Source organism: Doryrhamphus excisus, linkage group LG7 (genome assembly GCF_037039965.1).
Source record: "Doryrhamphus excisus strain RoL-2023G ecotype Guam linkage group LG7, RoL_Dexc_Guam_v1.1, whole genome shotgun sequence".
Classification (NCBI taxonomy): domain Eukaryota; kingdom Metazoa; phylum Chordata; class Actinopteri; order Syngnathiformes; family Syngnathidae; genus Doryrhamphus; species Doryrhamphus excisus.
The window spans coordinates 19,909,995-19,937,778 of NC_136363.1; the positions used below are offsets into that span (position 1 = coordinate 19,909,995).

At 41.6% G+C, this 27,784-nt stretch overlaps 1 protein-coding gene across 2 annotated transcripts in view; it reads right to left on the reverse strand.

The window, feature by feature from the left end:
* The window catches only part of tmx3b (thioredoxin related transmembrane protein 3b), a 136,463-nt gene that overhangs the window by 75,708 nt on the left and 32,971 nt on the right, over positions 1 to 27,784 (reverse strand). Inside the window, exons 16-17 of one of the 2 annotated variants that reach the window (XR_009120479.2) lie at positions 26,489 to 26,543; positions 23,605 to 23,759 (exon numbers count right to left, since the gene is read on the reverse strand). The gene's annotated coding sequence lies outside the window, so the exon portion shown is untranslated. The remainder of the gene's footprint in view (positions 1 to 23,604; positions 23,760 to 26,488; positions 26,544 to 27,784) is intronic. The other variant, XR_009120480.2, reaches the window with a different exon arrangement.

Below are 27,784 nucleotides of genomic sequence, written 5' to 3' on the forward strand. Positions count from 1 at the left end.
TGACAGCCTCTATTGCATTTTAACTATGGAACTATGGGTAATTTACACATTAGGAGTTAAACCATTGTTAAAAAGCTTGAAAATCTCCGCTCCCCACCTGAATTATCACAGGTTGTCCTCCAAAGCGACGACAAAAAACAGCATATTGGTTTCTTTTTAAATGGCAACGCATCATCGCCTTTTCACGCGTTAAGCAGACCTTGAAATTGTATTTTCGGCGGGAGATCTTATTGATATCACGGGGGTTTTGAATGTGTTTACGTGGCAAAAGAGGAGGGCATCCTGCGTCCCGTTGTAAAAAAAAAAAAAAAAAAAAAAAACTCAGCCGGGGTGTTCTTCTGTGCTGCTGCACAACAGAATGCTTATTTTTGCATCAGGGTTCACGCTTCAACACACTAATGACTAAACAAACAAGCCAAAAAAAGCTTGTGCTAAAAAAAATAAATAAAAATGACACTCTTTATACATTTTCCATTGTGAAGGAATCATCACGACAAACAACAAAAGTGCATTGTTTTTCCGCTTTTGAGTTAAAAGCCTCTAAGCCACTCCAGTTGTCACTTTGTAATGAGGACCTCATTTATGTGTCAAGTGTTTTGTTGATGTCTGGCAGCTTGGAAAGAAAGAAAAAAAAGAGGGGCCGTTGTTTAATAAATGACTTGTTCTCCTCAATTACAGCCAAAAATCTGTCTCGCTTCTTGGCATCGCTCCCTCCATCAAATAATGGGGGTCCTTCTTGTTTTTGTTGTTGTTAACAGCTGCCAAATTTACACTTCTTTCAAGTGTAGTCTTTTTAGGAAAAGTACACGAGTACAAGGTGTGAACTATCGACAAATGGAGGAAAGCGGAGTAACTGATCAAAGCTTTTTACTTCATGGATCTCATCAGGGTCACTGACACATACTTCATACTGAATTCTTCAATGCTTTAGTCTAAAAATTCCATTCACTCGTATAGTTTTAAAACTTAGTGTTCATGTTTTTTTCCCTCACAGAGGGCCATGCATGCTAGCAATGCTAACATGCTAACAAGGCATGCAAACATAGCATAGCGCCACATGTTCATGGATGCGTCTGAAAATGTCTAAAAATGCTGCTATGCTAATCTTAACATGATAGCAATGCTAACATTAGCATGCTAACACCGATAGTCCTAAGTACATTTGTATACCTATGAAAATGAATTAAAGAAATGCTACTATGCTAATGTTAGCATGCTAGCATGGCTAACATGCATTAATCCAGAAATTCTATTCACTCGTATAAGTTTTAAACCTGTCCAAGCTTTTTCCCCACAGAGGGCCATGCATGCTAGCAATGCTAACATGCAAAGAAGGGCATGCAAACACATAGCAAAGTGCAAAGTGTTCATGTATGCGTCAGCTATGGAAATGCCGCTATGCTAATCTTAACAAGATAGCAGTGCTAACATTAGCATGCTAACACCGAGCCCTAGGTCTTTATATGTGTATACCTATGAAAATGGATGAAAGAAATGCTCCTATTCTAATGTTAGCATGCTAGCAATGCTAACATTAGCATGCAAACACAGCATAATAATGCCATGTGTTTATATGCCTATCTTTGAAAATGGCTAAAAATGCTACTATGCTCATGCTAAGAATGATAACATTAGCATGCTAACACAGATAATCCCAAGTGTTTATATATATATCATAAAATTAAAGTTAAAATTAGTTTTTTCTTTAATATTTCTAGCTTTAGACCTTTCATTAAAAAACAAAATACGGTCAGACACCCATAAAGGTCACACCCCGAACTTTTAAATTCACCTCACTCCATGACCGTGAATCCACACAAACACCACTCCCTTATCAGAGCAGTGGGGAGATCCAAACAGGATGCTTCCATTCCTCCATTTGTGCCCCGTATCGCGGGGGCGCAGCCCGCCCAGGCGGACGTTTTATCTTCCAGCTCTGTTGGGGCTGCGTCTTGTTGACAAATGCTTCCATTTCTTACAGATAAACTGAAGCATCTACACAGGAAAATAGGGAAGGGGGGCCCGCATAGAAAAACTGAAGGCGCCGTCTAATCAGAGCGGAAGGGTCCACCAAGCCGGGACCACCACATGTGACAAAGGATGCAGGCCATAATTGGAGGGATCGCATGGGAAAATATATCTATTGCTCAACACTGCCACAACAGAACCAATGTTGGAATGGCGGTACGGACCAAACTGCTCAGCCAGCATTAATACAATAAATGTGCGAGTCAAGACGAGTCATTCCATGCTAGCATGGCTAACATGCTTTAGTCCAAAAATTCCATTCACTTTTTCCCCACAGAGGGTCATGCATGCTAGCAATGCTAACATGCTAACAATGACATGTAAACGCATAGTGCCACATGTTCATGTATGCGTCTAGCTATGAAAATGTCTAAAAATGCCGCTATGCTAATCTTAACATGATAACAATGCTAACATTAGCATGCTAACACCAAGCATGATAATCCTACGTCTTTATATAAAATGTCTACCTATGAAAATGGATTAATGAAATGCTACTATGCTATGTCTAATGTCTAAAAATACTGCTATGCTAATCTTAACATGATAGCATGCTAGCATGCTTTAATCCAAAAAATCCATTCACTCGTATAAGTTTTAAAACTTAGTGTCCAAGCTTTTTCCCCACAGAGGGCCATGCATGCTATCAATGCTAACATGCTAACAAGGGCATGCAAACATTGCATAGTGCCACATGTTCATGTATTCGTCTAGCTATGAAAATGTCTAAAAAAATGCCGCTCTGCTAATCTTAACATGATAGCAATGCTAACATTAGCATGCTAACACCAAGCATGATAGTCCTAAGTCTTTATATGTGTATACCTATGAAAATGGATGAAAGAAATGCTACTATGTTAATGTTAGCATGCTAGCATGGCTAACATGCATTAGTGCCACGTGTTCATGTATGCGTCTAGCTATGAAAATGTCTAAAAAAATGCCGCTCTGCTAATCTTAACATGATAGCAATGCTAACATTAGCATGCTAACACCAAGCATGATAGTCCTAAGTCTTTATATGTGTATACCTATGAAAATGGATGAAAGAAATGCTACTATGTTAATGTTAGCATGCTAGCATGGCTAACATGCATTAGTGCCACGTGTTCATGTATTCGTCTAGCTATGAAAATGTCTAAAAAAATGCCGCTATGCTAATCTTAACATGATAGCAATGCTAACATTAGCATGCTAACACCAAGCATGATAGTCCTAAGTCTTTATATGTGTATACCTATGAAAATGGATGAAAGAAATGCTACTATGCTAATGTTAGCATGCTAGCATGGCTAACATGCTTTAGTCCAAAAATTCCATTCACTTGTATAAGTTTTACACCTTAGTGTCCAAGCTTTTTCCCCACGGCCATGCATGCCAGCAATGCTAACATGCTAACATGCTAACAAGGGCATGCAAACATTGCATAGAGCCACGTGTTCATGTATGCGTCTAGCTATAAAAATGTCTCAAAAAATGCCGCTATGCTAATCTTAACATGCTAGCAATGCTAACATTAGCATGCTAACACCGAGCATTAATAATTAATAAAGGTTGCCAACGTTTTTTGACCCAGCGTTCCTTAAGAGAAGACCCAGCAGGTGATTGGAACGTTTACTGCATTCTCCAGCTCCCGCTAAGGAAGTTGATAGCTTTCTTAAAACAATAAAACATAAAGATAAATTAGTATAGCCACTCGCTAGCAAAGATATTGGCTACCCAACTGATAGATGGATAGATATATATGCTATAGATGAGACACTGTAGATGTGCCACTGCATAGAGTTGACTTAGTGGCCCATTCAGACACACCAACAGATCGCTTGTGTGATTGTACCCCCCCCCCCAACCCCCCTTCCCATCATGATGCAATAGCCATGAAACATCACCAGTTGCAGCAGTGGTGGGCGGCTGACAGTTATGTCCGCCTTGACGTATTGCGCCATTAAGAACAAAAGCTCCATCGTGCCCGAGGAGACAGCACGGGACGCTATCGCCGCACATCTGACGCCAGTGCACATCTCTGACCTCCGTATCGCTTTAGCTGAAGATAGATGCATGGAGTGGGGGGGGGGGGGCTCCAGGCGCTAATCGTCAATTGATTCGGTCGCAATATGGCCCAGACTCAGCCTGGTGTCTCATTATTTGCCTTCCTCCTCAAAGCTTCGCTTTACTCTCTCATCTGTCTTATTAAAACGTGACTGCAAAGAATCCCCCCCCCCCACCTCTTCCCTTGTCTGTCTCGATCTGCCGATGCCGAGAAAAACAATTGGAAAAAGGATTCCTGATGGCTCCATGAGGAGAAAACACTCTAAGGTCTTGGATGAGATAGACCTCCCAATCAATCAGCACCGTGTTGCTCTGTTACTCTGATGCTGACTGACGGTCCTTGCTTGGCGCCTACGAGCGCTGCGTTGGTCCTATTCAACATCAGGAGTCACGAAGAGGATTTCTGTCCACAAAAGTTTAAGTTCCACCAACAGGCTTTGGAGTTTTCGAATAAGGAACCGGCTGCAGCAGCCTGGTAAATGGGCCATGGAGTGGTTCAATGCCAAGGTCGATGGAGCCCTTCGCCAAGCAGTGCTACTTCTATACTAATTCATATTTCACTGGCATGCCGTCTGATATCTGTACACATAGATGTTTGCTCCAGATGCCTGCTCATTGCGGCTGCCAGAGATGTTTGGAGATGTTCTCTGCATTGGAGATGGGGTGCCGAGATATCACAACCCGAAATGACAAGACCTGCATCCCTACTGGCCATCTATCTATCATTAGACAAGTTTACATGAGGAGTTTTTTTCCTCTTTCTGAATGGAATCTTTCCAAAAACAATGGTATTCATGGAAAGGACTATTCCAATATCTTGTCTACATGCGGCGCTATAATCAAACGGAATAGTCAATGGAGCATGGGCAGTAAAACGTAAACATCAACATGACGTGATACTGGCTTCCCCGAGTTTTTCTTCCGTATTGCCAGCTTTTCATTCATCCGGTCTTGAAATTTAGTTTGAATCTAAAAACAAACCTTCGCATCAGTCCAGTGCCGATTGATATTAGATTCTGTTTATATTCTGTTCCACAGATGGCGCTAATGTACGCAAAAAGCTGCTTGCCAACCGCCAATAAACAACAGAAGAAGAACGCACCCTGACAAGTTTCCGTTTGAGCGGGTACAAGATACCTCAGTCGGATTGGGGAAAGGAATATTCCATCCCTGTGAATTATATGATCATTCGGATTCGATCAATGTGAATCCGAATGTATGTTCATTCGGATTGACACTTATTTTTATCGGAATCAGTTGTATACAAAGGTTAAATTCTTTCCGTTTGAGCAAATAAACCGAATGCAATTAGAATATTTGGGTCCATGTATACATGGCTAATCAGATTGGGGAAAGGACTATTCCACCAATGTGAATCCGATTATATGTTCATTCGGTTTGGCACTTTTCTTTCGGAATGAGATGTATACAAAGGTTCGATTCTTTCCGTTTGATCAAATAAACCAAATGCAATTGGAATACTGGGGTCCATGTATACGAGGCTAGTGAGGGTAGACGACTGGAGTTAATTGAAAAGAAGCTAAGATGATACGATGTTGCCTTCAGTTTCTGTATGTAAGCTAATTCACCCGAGTAAGTCATTCAGACCGAAACAAAAAATGTTTCGACAAAGCGAAAAATCCCATGTTAGCAACACCATGATCTTTTCCATAGCTAATCTAAGGCACTCTTTAATACAGAATTATGTCATTTCACCTTGAAATAATAGATTCTAGAAGTAGTAATTGGGAGGATGCTCCCGGAAACCAGAGTGACAATTAGCGACGTTGGAAACCCGCCTCGGAATTCTCTCGCCACTGCTTTTTGAAAATCTTTCCTGTGATTTATTGCAACCAGAGGATTTGTTTCCCCGATGCAGAAAATTCATGGGCGGGATTGCATGCCAAGGATGAAATCCACATGTAATAAATCCAATCTGGCTGGAGCTAAATAATACACAAGAAGGCACGAACGTCTCAGCGTCGGACGTTTTTTGACATGATGACGGTTGCCAGTGGCAACCCGCAGCTGAGGAGCGTAGAATACATTTCATAGGACAGCTTTATGTCTCCTCTAACAATAAAAGTATGATAATTGTCAAGCGAGTCACAATAAATCTATTCCACGGTCTTTTCCTTGTTGAACATGTACGTGCATCAAAGTGTAGCCTGCAGCTAGTGAGATGTATCACATGTGACAATTTCTCTGCTGCTGATCAGTTGTATTAAAAAGCATGGATTGACCGATTAAATTACAGGAAATGCATGTGCTGCCTTCTTCCTGCCTCGTCTTTGACCTCGTGTGGCAGCAAAGGTTAATTGCTGTTCCCGCAAACAAGTCAAAGCATGTTAAGATGGGCAAACAGGATCTTCCCGGAAGTTAATTAGAAACGACCAAAACAACAACAAAGTGCTGTCAGACAGGCAGGAAGCGGCGTATGGTGAATGCTGTTAAGCAGTTAGCCGCTCGGTTGTCGCCGCCTTAAGACTGGCTTCCATGAAACTTTGGAGAGGGGTGGTGCCAAACAAGACCCCCGACACAACATAACCCACGCAGAAAGCTTTTTAGATCTTCCAGATTCTGCAAATGTTTTGGTAGCGTCACCATGGATTTCCTACCGCCCATACGGTCTATTTAATTTACTCCTCTCACCGAGCGCCCACTCCGCTGTGATTGGTCTCAGTCCTAAGAGCTCCGGAGAACTTCCTTACAGCTGCCGAAACCCCTTTTCTTCGATTACAGGAGAAATATGATCTCAGGGAAGAACTAAATTTGCTAGGACTACGTTATAAAGCCATAGCATTTCAGTATGTGGAATCAAACTATGGGATGGATTGAGTAAGACCCTCAAACAATGCACAACGATGAGAGAATTCAAGAAACAATACAAGCAGTTGATGTTTGCTAAATACAAGGATGAAGAGTCTTGAACCAGTCATGATGTGCTATACATATCACTATATTGACACTTACTATGGTACCCATTATGTCATTGGATGGTCATATCACCTTGTACTTTGGTATGTTTAATTTAATTTAATTTAATTTAATTTAATTTAATTTAATTTAATTTAATTTAATTTAATTTAATTTAATTTAATTTAATTTAATTTAATTTAATTTAATTTAATTTAACATACCAAAGTACAAGGTGATATGACCATCCAATGACATAATGGGTACCATAGTAAGTGTCAATATAGTGATATTTAATTTAATTGTTGAAAAAAGCTTGGGAATTATATTACGAAAGCAGGAAGTGAACAAATGTAACAGTTACTGATTGTAAAAGCACCAGATAAGCTTGTATACTAATAAGCTTTGCTTCTTCCTACTCCTTTTGGACATGTGGAACTGTGAACTGATTATGGGATGCATTCAATTGTAATCTGATGCATGTTCAAATGAAATTCAACCATTACCATTACTTTATATAACCTAATAAGCAATTAGGACAATGATCAACTGTTTGTTGAACAGCTTGTAACAACTCAAAAGGCTGTAAAGGCTTCAAACTTCATCGACAGTTTGGCGGATGACTGACTGGGAATCAGTAACTCCAACCACTTCTGCCTGATGCTTACCTAAAATTACAGTATTTCCATATAAGGAAGTTAAAGGCAGTTAAACTTAGAGCATTATGAAGTAGCTTTTTTTATTGTGGCAAAGCACAGATTTACACAGATTTGTGAATAATATTTCAGCAAAATAGTCCTTTTCAGGTCAGTTCTACAAAAATGCGTTGAGAATAGAATTGCAAAAACAACCCACCCAATTCCACACTTGCTAATATGACTTTGGCTGCAGATAACCACTGGAAACATTCCCATCCCGTAATGGGAGTCAAAGTGGCACAGCCAGTGGCACTTTCTGGCCTAAATCCATTTCCGTAAATACTCAGGTGGGCAACAACTAGGGTAGAACTTTCCCCAGGCCTACTACGTCTTAGCAAAGTTACTTTACCTTGGGGATACTTTATTTGTGTACAGTAAAAAGAAGAGCGCAGTAACATTTTAAAGGGGACCGTATATCACAAGGGCCAATTTACTGCTCTGCCAAACCTGCTAATAGCGTTAGCCTGAAGCTCTGTCCTGTCAAGGATATTACCCGCATGTCCAGCCCTAACATTGTTTCACTTTTGGAACCTTGCTGAGGGTTCTAATTACCGAGGTATCATCGGGACGTGGGCTTAATGGGAAGTGGCAGCAGGTTAAATGGTTTACCACACAAAAGTGCCTCAGCTAACTCGACTACAAAATGCTAAAGATACCCCAATCACGTTGAGTTGTATCATGGAAAGGTTTTTTTTTTTTTTTTTTTTTTTTGGGGGGGGGGGGTATTCATCTCGCTGTTCAAGCGGCTAACTGGGAACATCATGTGTAAACACCATCCAACACACAAAAGCACAGCATGTCCCCGGAATATGTGGCCCCGGATGCAACAAAGCAGCGTAATTGCGGCTGCAAAACATCCAAAAGCACGTTAATTAAAGTGTTCCGTTTCATGGAACTCACTGTTCCCGATACACCCCCCCCCCCTTAAATTTATTCGCAGTGGCCCCACTTTCAAACGCTCGCTGCTTCGATATGCGACCAAAAAAAAAAAAAATGCATGTTGGGGCAGTAAAAAGCGCACAAGCGAGCGGACAGACTAGCCGAGTGTTAAAAAGACGGCGTTTCCGCCCGCGGCAGCTGTTGCAAAAACCACCCGTTCACACCCACACGCAAAAAGTAGTACTTCGTTTGTTCACTGTAAAGCGATAAAGTGGCCTGGAACATCAAGCATCACAAAACGTTGAAAAGCAAACATGGTATGTAGAGTCCATATTGTTTTATCAGGAGCATGATATTCATGTCGCGTAAAAAAAAAAAAAAGATAATAAGATGATGGCCATACAAACAAGAGGACTTCATGAATACTAATGAAGGTGTGGGCTGGAGTGGTGGGAGGGTTCAACCCACAGAGGGATCATTGATGCATAAATAAATACTGTACAGTATATCGTGCATGCGTGGGTTTTCTCCGGGTACTCCGGTTTCCAAAAACTATTTTCATAAATATGAAGTTATGCAGACACTTAGCGCTATCATGCAATGTGTTAGCATGTTAGCACGTCAATGTTAGCATGCTAACATAATTATACTAACATTTCTAGAATTTTTTAAAGGGATAGGATCTTTGCAAACACTTTGCGCTATTATGCTAGGTGTTAGCATGCTAGCACATCAATGTTAGCATGCTAACATAATTATACTAACATTTCTGGCATTTTCCGGGATAGGATCTTTACAAACACTTTGCGCTATTATGCTAGGTGTTAGCATGTTAGCACATCAATGTTAGCATGCTAACATAATTATATTAACATTTCTAGCATTTTCAGGGATAGGATCTTTACAAACACTTTGCGCTATTATGCTAGGTGTTAGCATGCTAGCATGTCAATGTTAGCATGCTAACATAATTATACTAACATTTCTAGCATTTTTTGAAGGGATAGGATCTTTACAAACACTTTGCGGTATTATGCTAGGTGTTAGCATGCTAGCATGTCAATGTTAGCATGCTAACATAATTATACTAACATTTCTAGCCTTTTCAGGGATAGGATCTTTACAGCGCTATCATGCAAGGCGTTAGCATGCTAGCACGTCAATGTTAGCATGCTAACATAATTATACTAACATTTCTAGCATTTTTTAAAGGGATAGGATCTTTGCAAACACTTTGCGCTATTATGCTAGGTGTTAGCCTGCTAGCACGTCAATGTTAGCATGCTAACATAATTATACTAACATTTCTGGCATTTTCAGGGATAAGATCTTTACAAACACTTTGCGCTATTATGCTAGGTGTTAGCATGCTAGCATGTCAATGTTAGCATGCTAACATAATTATACTAACATTTCTAGCATTTTTTGAAGGGATAGGATCTTTACAAACACTTTGCGGTATTATGCTAGGTGTTAGCATGCTAGCATGTCAATGTTAGCATGCTAACATAATTATACTAACATTTCTAGCCTTTTCAGGGATAGGATCTTTACAGCGCTATCATGCAAGGCGTTAGCATGTTAGCACGTCAATGTTAATATGCTAACATAATTATACTAACATTTCTAGCATTTTCAGGGATAAGATCTTTACAAACACTTTGCGCTATTATGTTAGGTGTTAGCATGTTAGCACGTCAATGTTAGCATGCTAATATAATTATATTAACATTTCTAGCATTTTCAGGGATAGGATCTTTACAAACACTTTGCGCTATTATGCTAGGTGTTAGCATGTTAGCACGTCAATGATAGCATGCTAACATAATTATACTAACATTTCTAGCATTTTTTGAAGGGATAGGATCTTTACAAAGACTTTGCGCTATTATGCTAGGTGTTAGCATGCTAGCACATCAATGTTAGCATGCTAACATAATTATACTAACATTTCTAGCATTTTTTGAAGGGATAGGATCTTTACAAACACTTTGCGCTATTATGCTAGGTGTTAGCATGCTAGCACATCAATGTTAGCATGCTAACATAATTATACTAACATTTCTAGCATTTTTTGAAGGGATAGGATCTTTACAAACACTTTGCGCTATTATGCTAGGTGTTAGCATGCTAGCATGTCAATGTTAGCATGCTAACATAATTATACTAACATTTCTAGCATTTTTTGAAGTGATAGGATCTTTACAAACACTTTGCGCTATTATGCTAGGTGTTAGCATGCTAGCACGTCAATGTTAGCATGCTAACATAATTATACTAACATTTCTAGCATTTTTTGAAGTGATAGGATCTTTACAAACACTTTGCGCTATTATGCTAGGTGTTAGCATGCTAGCACGTCAATGTTAGCATGCTAACATAATTATACTAACATTTCTAGCATTTTCAGGGATAGGATCTTTACAAACACTTACAGAGTACAGACTCTCCAGTAAAATTTCGGATTTAGGACTTTAGCAAGCCACAGCAAGAGCGTTAGTCGGTTAAGTCTGGGGATGGACAAAATCATATTTGAAATATGTATTTATATAATATATATACTACATAATAATATTATAATATATTCATATTTATTTAATATATTTAATATTTATTTATATAAAATATATGTTTTTATAATATATAAAATATTAAAATCGCCATTTAAATCCCAGACAATAGGCAAAAAATGTCAAAAATAATAATAATTGAGAACCAGAATCAAGCAGAAATTATATTAAAACACCGCCCCCCCCCCCAATAATAGCATTCCTGAAAAGTCAGACTGGGAGGTGTTCTGACACGTCAAATCAAACGTGTGCTTTTTTTTTTTTTGGAGAACATTCCTGCCAAGAAAAATACAATTCCAATGATAACAGCACTGTAAGAGATAGCGGTTAAACGGGGCCCTTTGGGTGGGTGCCGCTGTGCCCGCCGACACTTTTTGATGGCGAGAAATGTGTGTGGACCTTAAACGCACCTTAAACATATTCCGCTTGTTTTGGTCTGCCGATAAATGCATACGGATGTTGGACCGGTCTGTTCAAAGCGGTTATGGTCTTATGGAGGATAAAACTAAAAATTACAGGTCACGCCAAGTTCGAATTTATTTGTCAACCGATATGACGACTATTCTACCGGCGATAATCGCTGTGTGGTTTCGGGATTCTTAGTAGCGATAAAACAAGAATTTCAAGCTCTGTTTCACAGAAGGCGGCGATTCATCCCACTGATTGATATAAGACTCATTACAAACGTGTTACGGCATCGAACACGGGTAATTGGATATTATTTATGATACGAGATTGATTGCGGGACAGCGGGAATGATTTGTGCCCTCCTCCCTCCAGTCTAAACGTCCCTGATGGCCAAAAGTCTTGTTTTCCTCCGCTTTTAAAAAAAAAAAAGAGTCGTTTGGGGTCGTCTGTGAGTCAGTTCAATCAAGAACCCTCCCCTCCTCCTTCTCTTCACTTTGTGCAGCGGTTCGAGCATCATTGGTATGAGCGAGGGATTCTGCCACGCGGCGCTCAATCGATGTGGCCACACAGCTTCCCGCGGCTACTCGATGAATATCTCCCGTGGCGACGCGGGCCGGGGGCGGCGTTTCAAGCAACATCAATGGAAGGCAAAGCAGAAGAGAGCGCTTTGTGCAATTTAAATTAAATCATTGTCTATCGCTGGTGCAATCACCAAAGACTATCTGCAATTGATAGATTCTCACAACACACACACACGCCGCGACAAAAAGGACGCCCAATCTAATTTGTTTTTTTCCATTTTGAAAAACGCCATAGTCGAGAATTTAGGGACTTGCGCGGCATCACTCATCCGCCCGCCTTGCGATGTCACGGATCTCATTTTTATGCAGCAATCGTTTTCGCTTGGGCTAATTTAAGTACGCGTTTGTCACACTTGATTTGGAGCAAAGTTAAAACGTCTTAATTGGATCCTAATTGGAAGTCATTTAAAGCCATGAATTAGGAATGAGGCTCCCGCCCGGGACACTAACTGCCACAAATACATCATGTATCGCTGTCGCATTGACGCCTGTGATTGGCTGGCTGGCAACCAGTCCAGGGTGTACCCCGCCTCTCGCCCGAAGACAGCCGGGATAGGCTCCATACGAGCTGAGATCATGCTAACAAAGCACAGACTCTTCAGTAAAATCTCAGATTTAGGACTTTAGCAAGCCACAGCAAGAGCGTTAAGTCGGTTAAGTCTGAGGATGGACAAAATCAGAATACCGTCAACATCGTACGTCAACATAATTATACTAACATTTCTAGCATTTTCAGGGATAGGATCTTTACAAAAACTTTGCGCTATTATGCTAGGCGTTAGCATGCTAGCACGTCAATGTTAGCATGCTAACATAATTATACTAACATTTCTAGCATTTTCAGGGATAGGATCTTTACAAACACTTTGGGCTATTATGCTAGGTGTTAGCATGCCAGCACATGTCATGTACAGTTGTCCCTCGCCACCACAGTTCAAATTCCAAAATAAATTTATGAATAAATTATGCTCGTTAAAGGTTAATTACGGCCTATTAGTCAGAAAATATATTCATTCATTTTCTACCGCTTATCCTCACGAGGGTCGCTTGGGGTGCTGGAGCCTATCCCAGCTGTCTTGATATATATATATATATATATATATATATATATATATATATATGTTGTGATATATATTAGTCACTAGGTGAGACACACAAGCACCAGACACCTGCCAACAAGATTCTTCAATAAATAAAAGGTCAAAGTAATATTAAATCGCTATTTATCCATCACTATTTTGCATTGTTTTCTGCATGTAAAATGTTTAATTATCTCTATAAAGTGCATTTTCATAGTATACACTGGTGGCCAGCCAATCACAGGGCACATATAGACAAACAACCATTCACACTCACATTCATACCTATGGACAATTTGGAGTCGCTAATTAGCCTAGCATGTTTTTTTAGAATGTGGGAGGAAACCGGAGTACATGCAAACTCCACACAGAGATGGATGGATTGAACTCGGGTCTCCTAGCCTGTGAAGTCTGCGCGCTAACCACTCGACCACCGTGCAGCCTTAAAATATATACATATCTAAGCTATTTTTGGGGCCTAAATTCAGCATTTACAAGCATAAAAATGTCAATATTTACAATAATACACATCTAGAGGTTCTGAATTCTGGTTCCAGGTTTGATTTCTCACCAGAAGCAACATCACTTCCAGTCTTATTTATGTGTTACATGGCTCATTTACCCGATTTTGTCCCACTTGAGTCTACAAGAAGAAGACAAGACCTGATTTTAACTTCACTTTCAGAAAAAAGCACAATAAAAATGGATAGGACTCTACTGTGTGTATGCCTGCGGCCCCGCCTCCGCCCACAGAAACAAAGAGACTTTATGACAAACTGGCTAAATCCGTTCATGCCGTTGTTGTATGGAACAAACGCAACAAGTTGCTGAAATGCACAGAGTGAAGCCTCTTCCTGTCTAGATAAGGAAAACAGGTATGAGGTAGGTGTGTAAAGGTGACTATAGGGGTGTTAGTTCATGTTTTGAGGGCTCTAATGTTTTAAAAAGAAGATTTTAAACAGGGTTTCTACGTTCTAAATACAAAAATATTCAATTTATGAATGAGGAATTCTACTTTGCGGTAATTCACTTATCACAGTCTGTTGTGGAACCAATTACCAGCAATACATGAGGGATTAGAGTCTATTCATTGGACTCCTAATGGGACTCCATCTTCTCTAAACTGTTCTCGGTGTTTTGGTGCTGTGACTCAGGAATTCTGATCGTTCTTCCAGCAATACCAGGAAAATCTACCCCAAATCCGTCTTTTCTTTGCACTTGATGGTTGCTGTCATCCCTGTGATTGCCTCGCTCCGTGGGTACTTCAAAAACAAAACGTTCTCCGGGTGAATTTTCTCAAAGCTCAGATAACACATCATGAGTGGAAAATCCAGCCCCCGACCCCCAAAGCCGTTGTTTCAGCATCGGAATCCAGTTTACTTGGAGAGCCTTCCCATCTTCCATGCAATATCTATTGGAAGCTTGCACACACACACACACACACACACACACACGCGAAGCTTTTAGCCCCCATTTTGCAGGGAACACAATAGGCCCGAGACCCTCTTCTCTTAACAGGAGCGAGCCGGCGCACGGAGTGCAATATCAAACCAGCGCCTAGCTTATGTTGCCATGGCGATAATGGCAGAACCCAATGTCTCCTTATTTTCCACCCACCTCGTGTCGGTAATTCTGTTATTTCAGCATCAGAGGTGGACCTCGTCAGTGAGAGAGCCCACAAAGAACTTGGAACTTCAGGCTTTTTTCCCCCTCATGACCGATGGAGCCATCGGTCAAGATGGCTTCGGAATTGTTCGTCATGTTTCTGCTATCAAGACTGAGGTTCTGAAACCTGATTGGTTCAAGAAACATCCCCATTTGTGACACTGGGGCCTGCATCATTAACTCTGAAGGCCGTGGGAAGATTACATTGACATATAGAAGCCAAAATCCAACATACATGTATTAAAAGCAGTGCCACCAAGATATGTTATACTAAATTAATATATTTGAAATATAATTTCATGGAACAAATACTACAAAAATGGTATTATTATTGTAGATCAGTGCTTGAGACTCTGCCGACCTTGACTTCACCACATCGCAAGATAACCGCCTATTATCTCCATGGTGAACAATTACAAGCAGTTACTACACCTACACTCCAATAATACCAAATAATAATCAGGCCGTGACATAATACACACACTTCAAACATCAATTATTCCAACAACGCCAGGGTCGTGGCTGCTTTGATGCGTGGGTGATGGGAATGTTGTTCAATCACCCACACAACCCCGACAACGTTAAACTGTCGGTGCTCCTCCGTTTCCCTGGCATACGCGATGAGGCTCCCCCGGTGGAGCAACATATGCTCGGGAAAAACAAGGCGCGCTCATAAATATTGAAGCAGTCAACAGACATATTCCATCCAGCAAACAAGAACGCTTCTTGTTTTTTTTTTTTATGGACGCTCCCTAAATCAACTAGAAGAAACGTCACGTTGAAGGGCTTCGGCGCATTTGATGAAATGTTTCAGCCACACCGACACGTCCAGAGCGTTGCTTTTGAAAAAAAGGCTTTCAATTTAATTTGGCACCCCTCCGTGGTAATAATAATTAACCAAATCGCTTTTTCTAAAGCCAACAAGCGTTTCGGCGCCGCTCTCACCATTGACGAGCTTCATTAATCATCCTTCCTGTCTCCAAATTGCCTGGATAACTTTAATAGAGACTGACGGCAAATATTACGACAGACTGGATTAGCATTCAGACACGTATTTGGTGGCGCGGTGGCATTTCATAGGCGTTCGAAATCTGATGCCCTGACTGTGACCGTGACCACGGAATAGCAGCCTGTTGTACTGATAAAAAAAAAAAAGTGACGAATCAAAGATAAGAGTCAACAAAACACGGATCATGTGATGTTTACCATTCAGCTACTCGGGTAGAGAACAGCAAGTTGTGTAAAAAACTACAAAACAGAACAATTTCATTCAAAAGTCAAAGTCGTCCCTCGTTTATCGCTGTTAATTCACTCAAGACCCGGCTTCAAAAAGTGAAGTAGATTTCAATATGAATGAATGAAACATTTTAAATACAGCATAGAAAACCAATTAGAGCCTTGCGGATATTAAATAACACCCCTATAGTCACCTTATACACTTTGCCGCTTTAAACACGGCATGCTACTGAAGCAACCGTTTCAAATGGAGTGGGGGAGGAACAACAAAACAAGAAGCCAAACCACTTCCACACTATATGGGAGAACTTTTCACTATGTCATGGAGGTAATCTTATCTAATGTGTCTCAATGTAACATTACTGATGCCTAGGGACTAGAAGACTACACATAAGATGGCCTTCAAAATTATTTAGCTAATAAAAGTTGATAATCAATCACAAAACTAATAAGCATTTATTCATAAATTTTTAAAAACTGCAATACAAGTAAGGGAGTGATATTTGAAATGTGATGTAACACAAAAATCCCCCCAAAAAACATCAAAATTGAAACCAAAACATGACTTACTGTCTGCCGTTTACTCTAGCTTAAAAAAGTACAAAACGGAACAATTTAATTCAAAAGTCCGAATATCAAAGTTCACCTCTAAAGGTTACATAGTCGTCCCTCGTTTATCGCTGTTAATTCACTCAAGACCCGGCTTCAAAAAGTGAAGTAGATTTCAATATTAACGAATGAAACATTTTAATACAGCATAGAAAACCAATTAGAGCCCTACGGATATTAAATAACACCCCTATAGTCACCTATACACTTTGCCGCTTTAAACACAGCATGCTACTTAAGCAACCATTTCAAATGGAGTGCGGGAGGAACAACAAAACAAGAAGCCAAACCACTTCCACACTAAATGGGAGAACTTTTCACTATGTCATGAAGGTAATCTTATCTAATGTGTCTCAATGTAACATTACTGATGCCTAGGGACTAGAAGACTACACATAAGATGGCCTTCAAAATTATTTAGCTAATAAAAGTTGATAATCAATCACAAAACTAATAAGCATTTATTCATAAATTTTTAAAAACTGCAATACAAGTAAGGGAGTGATATTTGAAATGTGATGTAACACAAAAATCCCCCCAAAAACATCAAAATTGAAACCAAAACATGACTTACTGTCTGCCGTTTAAAACCAATTAGAGCCCTACGGATATTAAATAACACCCCTATAGTCACCTATACACTTTGCCGCTTTAAACACGGCATGCTACTGAAGCAACCGTTTCAAATGGAGTGGGGGAGGAACAACAAAACAAGAAGCCAAACCACTTCCACACTAAATGGGAGAACTTTTCACTATGTCATGGAGGTAATCTTATCTAATGTGTCTCAACGATGTAACATTACTGATGCCTAGGGACTAGAAGACTACACATAAGATGGCCTTCAATATTATTTGGCTAATAAAAGTTGATAATCACAAAACTAATAAGCATTTATTCATAAATTTTTAAAAACTGCAATACAAGTAAGGGAGTGATATTTGAAATGTGATGTAACACAAAAATCCCCCCAAAAACATCAAAATTGAAACCAAAACATGACTTACTGTCTGCCGTTTAAAACCAATTAGAGCCCTGCGGATATTAAATAACACCCCTATAGTCACCTATACACTTTGCCGCTTTAAACCCGGCATGCTACTGAAGCAACAGTTTCAAATGGAGTGGGGGAGGAACGACAAAACAAGAAGGCAAACCACTTCCACACTAAACTTTTCACTATGTCATTAAGGTAATCTGATCTAATGTGTCTCAATGATGTAACATTACTGTAGCCTAGAGACTAGAAGACTAACGTAACATGGCCTTCGAAATTATTTGGCTAATAAAAGTTGATAATCAACCACAAAACTAATAAGTAAAATTCATTAATTTTTTAAAACTGCGATACAAGTAAGGGAGTGATATTTGAAATGTGATGTAACACAAAAATCCCAAATAAAACCATAAATATTGCAACCAAAACATCACTTACTGTCCATTGTTTACTTTTGTTAAATGGCTTATTTTCTGTTATGATAATTATTATATTGCGTAATACGAGCGTTGTAAAAAGTTCTTTTTAATGCTCTATAATTAAGAAAATATTCAATTCATAAAAAAGGAATCACACTTTATGGAAATTCACTTATCACAGTCGGGTCTGGAACCACTTACACGTGATAAACGAGGGATTCCTGTCGTGTATTTTTGATCAAAAATGTCAACTGACGGCAACAAAAAGCAACCGCAAGCAAGGGATGAGGATTACGGTGCTCATCTGTGAGGAAATGAGTCTCACAAAACACAAAAACAATTACACACGACTGCCGGCGTCGCTGTTGTTCGAACGACAACTCTCAGCGGGCCTTTCCCCCCCCGCCCGTGTTCGCCTCGAGCCAAGCGATGCTATCAGTGCCACGAGGCTGCTGTTGTCTAGCTAGAAAATGTCAGACATGCAGACACGAGTGCGGCGGTCCCGTCCTTAATGATGTGAGACACCAATCAAGCGGGCCCCCGCTACCTGCCAACGTCCCGTGACAGCACACAATGAGAAGAGGGGGGGATAAAAGCGGCGAGAGACATCAAATATCCAGGAAATTGCGACCATCGCAGTCGTACGTGGAGCTAGAAAGGGCAGATGCAAAATAAAAATTCTGGTATGTCGGCCCGGCACGCGGGACGTCATGCTTTCATATATCATCGGTCTTTTTAATGTGCTTTGTATAAATGTGAAAATGAGTCAATAAATTACCTCAGAGAAGGCGGTTTAGGTACAGTATAAGGCGTGGCATTTGGGCGACTTCCTGTTACCAGTAGGTGGCACTGTGACTAAATGAGAAAACTACACATGGGTCTATTTTGGGTTAAAAGCTTCTGGAACCAAAGTAATGACATTTTTCTTGGTTTAGGTCACTCAAGGAAAAAGTAGCTTAGCTATAGTTTGCAGGATTGGGTCAAAATAGTAAATCTATGCAAAATAAGGCAAAAACTGTAGTTTATCAGAATGTACAATGTGTCTACAAGACTTTTTATGCATGTTAAGGTCCTCAAAAATGCAAAGAAATTGCTGGTTTTCTTTGCTAAGGCTCTAATAAACATCATAGTTTCGCACCGCTAACGCTTATATATAATATATAAAGAGCACTGTTGTGTGTTTAGCATAATAACTAGACAGCCTGAAATGGAAGTTGAGGTGCAGAGCTGCTGATATGACCGGCGTGTAGGACGCCCGCATGATAACACGCCATTGGCAGCGATGCTGTCACAGGCTGACGGAACCCAGAGGAGGAAAAGGTAGCCTTCTTGATGCTTTATTCATTCTGTTCTGTCAGGAAACAGGCGCAATCCTGCATTGCAATCCCGCGTCGTCGCTTTGCCTGATGTCTAAATCTGTCCGCTTGAACCGCGCACGCTGTTGGATGCTATTTCCGGCACTCTCGGTTTTTATTTTCCCCCCATCATAGCGCGAAAAATCGCTAATGTGGTGCTTTAAATCTTCTAAGATGTTTACTTTATTTGCAACTGTAGTCCTTAAGGATGTTAAACAGTCAAGAGTCAACAATCAGTCAACAAATAGTCGACATTCGGTCTACATTCAGTCAACAAATAGTCGACATTCGGTCTACATTCAGTCTACATTCAGTCTACATTCAGTCTACATTCAGTCTACATTCAGTCTACATTCAGTCTACATTCAGTCTACATTCAGTCTACATTCAGTCTACATTCAGTCTACATTCAGTCTACATTCAGTCTACATTCAGTCTACATTCAGTCTACATTCAGTCTACATTCAGTCTACATTCAGTCTACATTCAGTCTACAAGTAGCCAACATTCAGTCAACATTCAGTCAACAATCAGTCAACAATCAGTCAACATTCAGTCAACATTCAGTCAACATTCAGTCAACAATCAGTCAACATTCAGTCAACATTCAGTCAACATTCAGTCAACATTCAGTCAACATTCAGTCAACATTCAGTCAACATTCAGTCAACATTCAGTCAACATTCAGTCAACATTCAGTCACCAAGTCGTCACCAAGTCGTCACCAAGTCGTCAACATTCAGTCTACATTCAGTCTACATTCAGTCAACAATCAGTCAACAATCAGTCAACAATCAGTCAACAATCAGTCAACAATCAGTCAACAATCAGTCAACAATCAGTCAACAATCAGTCAACAATCAGTCAACAATCAGTCAACATTCAGTCAACATTCAGTCAACATTCAGTCAACAATCAGTCAACATTCAGTCAACATTCAGTCAAGTCAACAAGTAGTCAACATTCAGTCAACATTCAGTCACCAAGTCGTCACCAAATCGTCAACATTCAGTCTACATTCAGTCAACATTCAGTCAACATTCAGTCACCAAGTCGTCACCAAATCGTCAACATTCAGTCAACATTCAGTCAACATTCAGTCACCAAGTCGTCACCAAGTCGTCACCAAATCGTCAACATTCAGTCAACATTCAGTCACCAAGTCGTCACCAAGTCGTCACCAAATCGTCAACATTCAGTCTACATTCAGTCAACATTCAGTCAACATTCAGTCAACATTCAGTCACCAAGTCGTCACCAAATCGTCAACATTCAGTCTACATTCAGTCTACATTCAGTCAACAAGTCGTCAACAAGTCGTCAACAAGTCGTCAACAAGTCGTCAACAAGTCGTCAACAAGTCGTCAACAAGTCGTCAACAAGTCGTCAACATTCAGTCTACAAGTCGCCAACAAGTCGCCAACAAGTCGCCAACAAGTCGCCAACAAGTCGCCAACAAGTCGCCAACAAGTCTACATTTCAGTCCACATTCAGTCCACATTCAGTCCACATTCAGTCCACATTCAGTCCACATTCAACAGTCAAGCTGGGAGTCCATGTGACCCTTGAACTACCAGAATGCTTTATTTTCTTCCTGTTGCTCGGACAAGGGAATGATTTAATCATACAGCTCATAACATCCCGCCCAAGACAAGTAAAGACAAGACAAGTCATAAATGTAAGACAACCTATATTTACACCAAAGATGCGCTCTGACCTGAGTAGTCATTACCAGCAGTGCAAAAGGAGGAAATTGGATGATATCCGATGGAAAAGGTGGTAGGTAATGAGGGTTGGGTTCAAAATAAAAACAAAAGACCTCCATCTAAGGAAAAGAGCGGTATGTTTTATTTTCCCTCCTAACCTTAACAGCGTGCTTATTACTGCAACCAGCTAAAGATAACCTCCCACAGAAATACTTCAATATGTGTCTTACATGAAGAAGAAAAAAATTAGCTACCACATTGGAATCCCAAAAACTCCTCCTACTCCTTCCTCCCATCATTAAAAATCCCAGATTATACATTTCACAAGTTGAACTACGTATATTCTTAGCATGCTGCCCTGTGGAGGGATTCCATTTTGGACATTATCACGCATGAGCGTTTGGCCTGGGATTGGCTCGCATCCATGGGTCCGCCTCTTTTTAATCAGGTTTTCACCGAGCAGTACAAAAAAAAAAAGTGAAAATGAGCACATAGAAGGTCGGAAAAGTTCAACTAGCAGACAGGAAGACATCCATGACCGAAAAGGAGGCCTGGGGGGAGGCAATAAACCCGAGTGCTTCTCCGAACTCAACCACGACCTCAACCTAAACTTGAGATGACCTTCAAATTCTTGGTTGACAGAACCAACACGGGGAAGCCAGTTCAGCAGTAAGTTTGAATATGTTCAAAGTTGCAACCGAGTCGAAACGCGGATAGAAAGTGACTTCGGCAACCTCAAAAATGAGCTCAGTTTTTGCCCTGACAGATGATTCCACAGTAAAAACCAACTAGAGAACTGCAAAGAAAACACTTGGAGGATCCGGTATGTGAAGTTTTCAACCCTCAAACAAAGTAGTCTTACTTTCACGCATCCAAATACTGACGTTGAATCGTGATTGTGTTGGGTTCTGTTGGTTCTACTTTTGGATGGTACCAACAATAGAACCGAAGACCGTCAGTTCATGTACTGGTTCTGTTCCTACAATGAGTTTTATTGTACCATCATCCCGACCATGACACTCCTAAATTACAGTAGTTTACAGTAGTCAATACTAGTACATGGAATAGTACATGGACTTTCTAAATACAATTGTTACCATTAATATAACCCTGCAGACATTAAATAACAGCCCTTTATACTCTTATTATTCTTTATTTACATCATATTGCTCAACTGTAATGCGCAGGCAAGCTAGCAAGCTAACTAGTTAGCATGCAATTTATTTACAGTATTCTAAACTTAAGAATGGGTTTAAAACCAAGTGGGCTTATCCTTACAAGGGGGTGCTAGAGCCTATCCCAGCTGTCTTGGGGCGAGAGGCGGGCTGATCACAGGGCAAATATAGACAAACAACCATTCACACTCACATTCATACCAATGGACAATTTGGAGTCGCTAATTAACCTAGCATGTTTTTTTTGGAATGTGGGAGGAAATCGGAGTACCCGGACAAAACGTGCAAACTCCACACAGAGATGGCCGAGGGTGGGGGGGAGGGGGGGGGCGACAAAGAAGCCAAAAAATTACCACTGCCACACTGAATGGGAGAACTTCTTTACACGCTATCATGTCAGACATATGGCTGACACTAATGGCATGGCTCACTAATGGAACAATACTGACACCTAGTGGTCAGAATACTGCATAGTATTCCTTTGTCCAACATTTTTCAACTGATAATACGCCATAGTAAACCACAAAGCAGCAATCATTCATTCATTCATTGATTTTTTGAAAACCCACAATAGAGGAAGTAATGCTAAGAGTCCACAATTGGTGCCAGTTGGCGCCAAAGATTATGTGATTGTCGCGTAGTGGTTGATACTTTTGCATGCAAGTGAAGGCCACAGCTCGTTTCATGCTAAAAGGGACACCAAACGAAACATGAAGGCAAGCCAATCAGAAGCTTTGAGCACAAGATCCAGAAATACGCCGGACTATTTTTGGAGGGCGCCTTCTTCCTCGTGTCACCCCTTTCAGGTGCCCTCAGACACGTACTTGTGAAAGTCAAAAGGTAGTACAAAGTGCTGCGTGGAAATGTCAGATGTTTGTTGAGGAGGAGCGCAGCGGGAGCGGCAAATTTTTCCACGTCCCGGTTCTGAGGAGGCGCGGCGCATCTCGGCGGGGGCGGGGGGGGATCAGACGGAAGCGACGTTTTAACGTGCATTGTGAGACGCTTTTCCAGCCAACGCTTTTTCTCACGTGCGTCGGCGACAAGCGCAATCATTGCCACACTTTTACCCGACATAACAAGGTCTGCGGTGTGTTCACTGTCGCTGTGTTTGGGATATATGCATACTACTGACACAGTAGACACTTTTGAACCTTTTTTTTTCTTCTTCAGCATTTTAAGAATTTTAAACGAGAACTCCCTCTCTTTAGACGCTTTAAAGGTTTGTGTTGCATACCTTTATAATTCCCACGTCGCACTTTCTTTTAAGATGTGTAGCGAAGCCTGGAGATGAGGTGTTTTCCCTTTATGACGTCATCAGAACCCAGAGGGTTTGAATCCTGGACACCAGGGGCGTCCAAACGTGCGGTTTTAATTGGTCCACAGCGTGTTCTAGAAATAGAATTTAAGAAGAACATTTAACATTAAAGACAGAACCATCCATTCATCCATCTTCTACCGATTATCCGAGATCGGATCACGGGGGCGGCAGACGCCCAGCTCCTCCCGGCGGATCCCGAGGCGTTCCCAGGCCAGTTGGGAGACACAGTCTTTCCAACGTGTCCTGGGTCTTCCCCGGGGTCTTCTACCGGTTGGACGTTCAGGGGGCATCTGCCACCACAGCTGGCTCCTCTCAATGCGGAGGAGCAGGGGTTCTACTCCGAGTCCAGTCTCCGCCCTGAACTACCACCTTATCCTGGTAGAGGAGTTTGAGTGTCCCAATATTCCTAGGGGGGCTTTTATGCCCCCTTTTAGGGTCACCCATGACAAACAGGTCCTAGGTGAGAGTTCAGACAAAGAGTAGCTCTAAATGACCCTTATGATGAGATCAAACTTTGGACCAGGTCTTCCCTTGCCCGGACACGGGTCACCGCTGCCCCCTTCTGGAGCCGGGCCTGGAAGAGAGGCGTATACCTATGGGGCCCGGCCGGGCACAGCCCGAAGAGGTTACATGGGTCCCCCCCAAAAAGAGTCGGGGGCAGAGTGAGTTGGGTGGCAGCCGGAGCGGGAAACCTTGGCGGTCCGATATTGCCCGGACACTGGTCACCGGGGGCCCCTTCTGGAGCCAGGCCCGGAGGAGGGGCCTATACCTATGGGGCCCGACCTGAAGAGGTTACATGGACCACCCCCCCCCCAAAAGTGTCAGAATGAGTTAGGTGGCGGCCGGAGCGGGAAACCTTGGCGGTCCGATATTGCCCGGACACTGGTCACTGGGGCCCCCTTCTGGAGCCAGGCCTGGGGCTATACCTTTGGGGCCTGTCCGGGCACAGCCCGAAGAGATTACATTGATCCCCCCCAAAGGGGTCGGGGACAGAGTGAGTTGGGTGGCACCCGGAGCGGGAAACCTTGGCGGTCCGATCCCCGGCTACAGAAGCTAGCTCTTGGAACGTGCAAAGACAGAACGTGAATAGAAATAAAGTTGTACTCCAAGAAGACAAAGTCATGTAATCAGGAACAGTAACAGTAAATGTAATGTAAACAGAAGCTAGCCTGGCTAGTTTGTTGGTAGCATTTACTGTCAGCGTAGCCTTCCCCTTTAATTGTCTGGTCATTAAAATGAATGTAATTAGCCTCTACTGTGATTAGTCATCCGTAAGCCGCAGCAATTATGGCACTGAACGCACCGTCGACTACTGACCACCATGATTCTTTTCTTACGGCTGAAGCCAATGACAGTACGGACTCGCGGGAAAAGAGGATTTGGAATCTGATCCGAGCCAAGTTTAGAGTGGAAATAAATCCGAGTAAATATGGAGGAGAATAAGTTAGCTAAATTAGCTGGGTTGACTCCACAGTTTGACCCTCTAATTTCCACCAGACTGTTTAAAGTGACTTTCCTGGCTACGACGCTCCGTCGTGCTTCCCACAAATCCGCTACTTGGCCTGAAAAAGACAACCAACCAGCGAATCAGCCTGCCGGCCAATTGGAGCGGGAGCCCCCCCCCCTCCGTGAGTAATGCCGCTAATGAGCGCAAGGAGGCTCTCGGTGGCAGCGATCGATGATGCAAGCAGAGTCGGAGCCGAGTGACGGCCCGGGCGGCTTTGGGGTCGTCGATGTATCCATAATCACCTGTTATCTCTTCCCACAACAACACCTGAGCCACTGGTGCTCGGTTCCCCATGCATACTTTTTCCCTTTTTTGGATCAAACTATGGGCTGCACGGAATAAATAATTCGGTTAGAGTACGTTTTGGTTTGAGTCGGACCTTCTGAAAGGGAATCATGACGCTAACCAAGGAGGATTAAATAAACTTGAATGTCAGAGACTGCGCGGCATTGGAGTGGTTAGCGTGCAGGCCTCACAGCTAGGAGACCAGAATTCCGGAGACATTCCAAAAATATGCTAGGTTAATTAGCGACTCCAAATTGTCCATAGGTATGAATGTGAGTGTGAATGGTTGTTTGTCTATATGTGCCCTGTGATTGGCTGGCCACCAGTCCAGGGTGTACCCCGCCTCTCGCCCCAAGACAGCTGGGATAGGCTCCAGCACCCCTCGTGAGGATAAGCAGTAGAAAATGAATGAATGAATGAATAATTTGGTTAGAGTATGTTTTGGTTTAAGTCGGACCTTCTGAAAGGGAATCATGACACTAACCAAGGAGGATTAAATAAACTTGAATAATGTCAGAGGCTGCACGGCGTTCAAGTGGTTAGCACGCAGGCCTCACAGCTAGGAGAACTGAGTTCAATTCCACCCTCTCCAGGTACTCTGGAAACATTCCAAAAACATGCTAGGTTAATTAGCGACTCCAAATTGTCCATAGATATGAATGTGAGTGTGAATGGTTGTTTGTCTATATGTGCCCTGTGATTGGCTGGCCACCAGTCCAGGGTGTACCTCGCCTCTCGCCCGAAGACAGCTGGGATAGGCTCCAGCACCCCCTGCGACCCTCGTGAGGATAAGCGGTAGAAAATGAATGTATCAAAGTACACTTCTATGGTAATTGCGTTATTCATTTCTTGATGAAATCTGACACTTATGTAGGAATCCAATTAATCTATGCCAGGCATCCAATAATATTTACAAAAAATACACTTTATAGAGATAATTAAACATTATACATGCAGAAAACAATGCAAAAATAGTGATGATAAATGACAATTTAATATTACTTTTACCTTTTCATTTATTGAAGAATCTGGTTGGCGGACGTCTGGTGCTTGTGTGTCTCACCTAGGGACCAATATATATTACAACATATCATCACAGTGTCCATAAACAAGTCCAAATATTTAAAAAAAATTATTATCTTAGCTCAATTTGCTGTTATTGTGCTTGAAAATTAGGGATGTCTGATATTGGGATTTTTTTTGCTGAATATTTGCTGAATATTTGCGGTATTAGCCGCTACCGATATGTGTAATGTATCGACATAACATATATACAGTATGTGTTGTATACAGAATTTTTCCTAATATCGTTTTTTCAGGATCGGGGAAAAAAATCTCATACCGATATCAGGCTGATCGGACAGTTTATATAAATTATATATAATCATATTTTTTCATTGATTTTTGAAAAACCCACAAAAGTTTGCCAAAAACGGTGTGCGAAAATAGCGAAAATAGAGGCCTTAATTTTGCAACCGTTTATCGAAAAAAAAAAAACAATCATACAAAAACCGATGTCTTGAAAGACGAGGTTAGACTGCATTTTTATGCTTGTAGGCGTCGTCAAGTGTGCGACATGACCTTATGTGACATTTCCAGTCCATCGAGTCCCCCATCAATGCGTCGACCTTTTCGAGGGAGCTTTAGTCTGACCTACGCCGGCTCCTCCGCAGGGAGCCATCAAACCTCTTATAGATCCACGTGCTAATCAATGGTTAGCAGTGAATGTAATCAAATGTCGCCTAGAGTGCTTGCAAATAAATATGCGAGCTACTTCCGCCGTTAGATTCTTAAGACATGAAGCGTTCTTTCAAATTTCATTCGGTCTTTTGCCCGCACGTCTCTCGCAGCGGGAGTCCGGCTTTGCTCCGGGCAAGACGTCCTCTTCCACGGTTCTCTTTGGTGAATTAGCTCGTATCTCGCCTTTCAAGGATCACTTTCATACGGAAAAGAAGCGGTCGTGTCCTGCGGTCGTTTTTTCGGGCCTTGCAGCGAAAATAAATATCCGTTTCAAAAGGAGGCGACAATCTGTTTGCACATAAACAGCCTTCGACCCCCCAGATTGTGGGTTATTCATTTTCATCATCAAGAGGTAGTAGGGGGGTTGGGGGGCAGGGGGGCGGGGGTAGCCTCATGAAAAAGGCATGGCATCCAACTGTGGGAGAAAGCCACTGGGGTTGGTGTCCACATAAATAGACTGAGAAACTGTGTCTTCTCCTATCCCATCCCACCCCAGCCTTCCCGAAATTCCCAACAGTCCCAAAATTCCAGAGTTAGCGGCTCGCATTTGCGGTCAGTGACTTC